The sequence below is a fragment of the Tetrao urogallus genome, assembly GCF_951394365.1.
Source record: "Tetrao urogallus genome assembly, chromosome: 4".
In the NCBI taxonomy this organism is placed as follows: Eukaryota; Metazoa; Chordata; class Aves; order Galliformes; family Phasianidae; genus Tetrao; species Tetrao urogallus.
The window spans coordinates 23694659-23698304 of record NC_136817.1 but is presented as its reverse complement, the minus strand read 5'-3'; positions in this window follow the sequence as shown (position 1 = coordinate 23698304).

The following is a 3646-nucleotide window of genomic DNA, read 5'->3' as shown; positions in this document are numbered from 1 at the left end:
ATCCTACTGATTTTGCAGGAGAACATTTTAAACATGCAGAATTTCAAGCTTAAAAGTCTCTTCCACTGGTAACTTAAGTAGATCAGGCAGTATGAAAATGTTTTACAGCATGCACGTGTTGCGTGCTACAAGGGAGTGCAATTTCTGCCTGAGTCCAAGCTATTAATAATGATTTGTATGGAGACTAAGTAACGGAAAAAATATTTAGGAAAAGACTTCTTAGTTCCTATAAGATTGATTCTTTGGTAGGCAACTTTCTTAGCTTATGAAGTAATTTAGAAAGTGCTGTGTTGTAAATTACAAAGTATAGTACATAGCACTCAGGCTAAGGGCAGTTTTGTTATTATGACTGCCTGAGATCTGATAAACTATTATATCTGCCTTTATAAACACTTTATTAAATATCACACTATCACAAACCCAAGAATGTTGTATAAAAGCAACTTGAGCAATTCAACATCCACTTTTTGTCATAAAAAAAGAAATATTCTCTTGATTAGTTTCTATGAAGCATAATAACTGTAAAATAAACAAGATAATCCTTGTGTAAACAGCCAGGGTACGTGGAGAGCAGAAATGGACAGAGGCACAAAGAACATTCTTGGCTTTAAAGCTTGAAAACAAATATCTGCTTCATTTAATCTAGTTTAATAATAATTTTGTGATATTTTTAAAGTCACTGGAAATAAATAAAGAAAAGGATTTCTAGGGATGTTTTGGTGGTTTGCTTTTACAGCATCTATCCTTCTAGGAAGGATCCCCTGGACAGCAATGAATCTTCATGTTCATGTGCCTCTCAGCTCTATCTCTAGATTTCAACAGGGGAGTTCTGCCTGGCATCTACTGTTTCTCTTCTTCATATACCAAAGAGACAAAAATTTGTCTTCCCTGCCCTCAGAGTAAGAGTCTAACCTAATGTTCACTGATAACATTCCTAACCTCACATTAGAAAAGCAATCAATGTTTCACAGCAATAACTATAGGACTCATCATTTGCTGTTTCCCTTCTTTAAGCATTTACTTGATGTCAGACATAATGAATGAATTTTACTTTATTTTTCTCATCATTTTAATTCCCAATTTTTAAGACTGTAATGCTTGACATTCCGACAGGAACTTACTGAAATTTCACCTGGCCAACTGAGAAGGAGACACCTGCCTTCACAAATACCATCATCCATGAGGACTCCAAAGAAAGCAGAATCAGAAATTTTTCAATAGCTGTGTGTGTGTGTGTGTATATGCATCAAAAGAAAGGATATAAACAATATTAAAACTTAAAGCCTTCTTTTGGTCTTATAACTTCATAGCATCCATCCCACAGGTAACAGATAGCAGATCTTCTGTTGACAGCAAAGGTGGGAGTGTGTAGTGGCAATCAGTATTTAAATGGCTGAAGTCCAAGCTAAGGAGTGGGGTATCTTGAAAACACCCCAATGTTTTTATGGGAGAGGGTAGGGGAAGAAAGAGCTGTTAGCTTCTGGTGTAAAAACACTGGAAATTTTGAAAGAGTTGGGGAAAAAAGATCTTGTTTAAAATTGTTCTTACAAAATGGTGACATAATTCTGGAATAATATTTAAATCATTCTAATTGCTGGATTTCATAGCTTTTCAGAAAAAAAAATACTATGCAGTTTCAAATTATATCACACATTTTATCACTTCTGATGCTAAACAATTACAGTTGCTGTGTTCTTGGAGCTATGCAACATATGGTTATGGTAGTCATTTAATAGAAGATGCCATATTGACACTATGACAAAATTGAAAACTGTGGGGGGACCTTTCTTTACCATTTGCTTTATGCTATCTTCAGTGGTTCCTATTATGTCCTGGAATGGGAAACATAAAGGTAGTTGTAGGAAAAATGTCAGAAAGAGGGAAAATAGAGACCGGGCCTGCACCAGCCAAGCCTGGAGGTCTTCCAGACTACTGGAAAATAACCTGACTCGAGGCTCTTACCTGTGGTCCAAGGGAGGGACCAGTTCCTCCTCATATAGAAAAGTATTTGAACATCTTATGCTTTTTTTTCTAAAATGTGCATAGGCATCAAGGTTTTTTACTTAGTTTACACTAATGCTATCTTTCATCTAAGTTTCCATTTAAACACCATTTCTGAAACCCTCAAATTTAGCCAGTGGCAGATTTACGAGGAGTCAGTGTGAGAAAAGAATGTCCATTATTCACTTCTGGGTAGCACCATACGCACTCCTATGAACATTGTGCTTTCTTAGTCATGCACTACATCTGCATGGATTAGGGCAGTGTCCTCCCATGGATTATCTTTTTTTTTTTTTTTTTTTTTCCAGTTCCCTTACCAGTACGATTGACAGAACGTTTGCAGCTTTTATTTATTATTATTTTTAGAGCTATCCCAACAGGCAAAAGTAACAAAATGTTTTGTGGACATACCGCAGTGTTCAGTGCAACTCCACAGTCTGTACTTATCATTAGCCAAGAATGTAGAGGCATACTTATAGCACAGCAATCAATGTGTTATTGTGGTAGTCAGTAAATGTATTTGCTCATTCTTAAACAGGAATATAGAGTTTATCTTCAGCACAAGGGAAGCTAACAAATATGAGTTTTTCCAAATGATTTTAAGGGGAAAGCAAAAGGGAGGAAATTTCTCTCTGGTTTTGCAGAGGAGTTTCTAGCCCAGGGTGCCTCTAATTGGGGTGAGATGAGAGCATTTGAAATGCAGACTGCCGGAGCTCTGCTCAGCACTCTCCCCAGTCATGAAGCTGCATTGGTGAGCTGATAACAGACAGAGATCTAAAAGCCTATCCTAAGCACATCTCTCTGGGAGCTGTCCTGGAGATACCAGGGTGAAAGTTTGCCCAGTATGCATGGCCAAATGGTCACAGAGAAGCAACAAGATAGGAACTCCATTACCTACAGAGGGATTAGGAATGTGTTCCTAGATGAAAGCTATCATCTTTTTTTTGTTTGTTTGTTGAACAACAAAAACAGTAAGGGAAGCATTGTACCCTCTGCTACTGTGCAAAATCATGCAATGGCTGTTTAGAATCACACTTTGTTTCATGTGTAGTTGAATTTACCGTGGGAGTAGAGAAGCATTTACATCCAGAGAATCTGCATTCCTCCAAGCAGATGTTTTTAATTTTAATAACATCAGCCTGTAGAAATGAAGATCTGAAATATTCTGGTTGCTGTGTGCATGTTGCCGTTTAGGAGCAACACTTTCTTGGTGAGTTAGCAGAAAGATCAGGAGTCACCAGGAGAAATAATCTACTGATAAATCAGCTACCAAGAATTGTGCTGCTTTTTTTTTTTTCCCCTTTGAAAGCCACTTTAAAATGCTCTCCTGTACAGAAGAATGTCATTTTTTTGTACTGTAGATATGCTGTGCTGTAGACCCATAGACCTCTACTTTGAAAATTGCACATGTAAAATTGTTTGCGGTGTGTGCCTTTACTTTTTCCACACATGCAGCCCAGATGTGAGCATGCACATATCACATGAAATGGGCATGCACAGTTTTTACAAGTTAGGACATATCTTTAGGAATAGTACACTCGTGGAGTCAGCGGGCTCCGCTACACAGAGGGCAGAGCCCCTGGCCTCCAGCTCACTGAGCATAACCATTCGTGCAGGGCTCGGTCTTCCTTCTATTCTGCCAGTG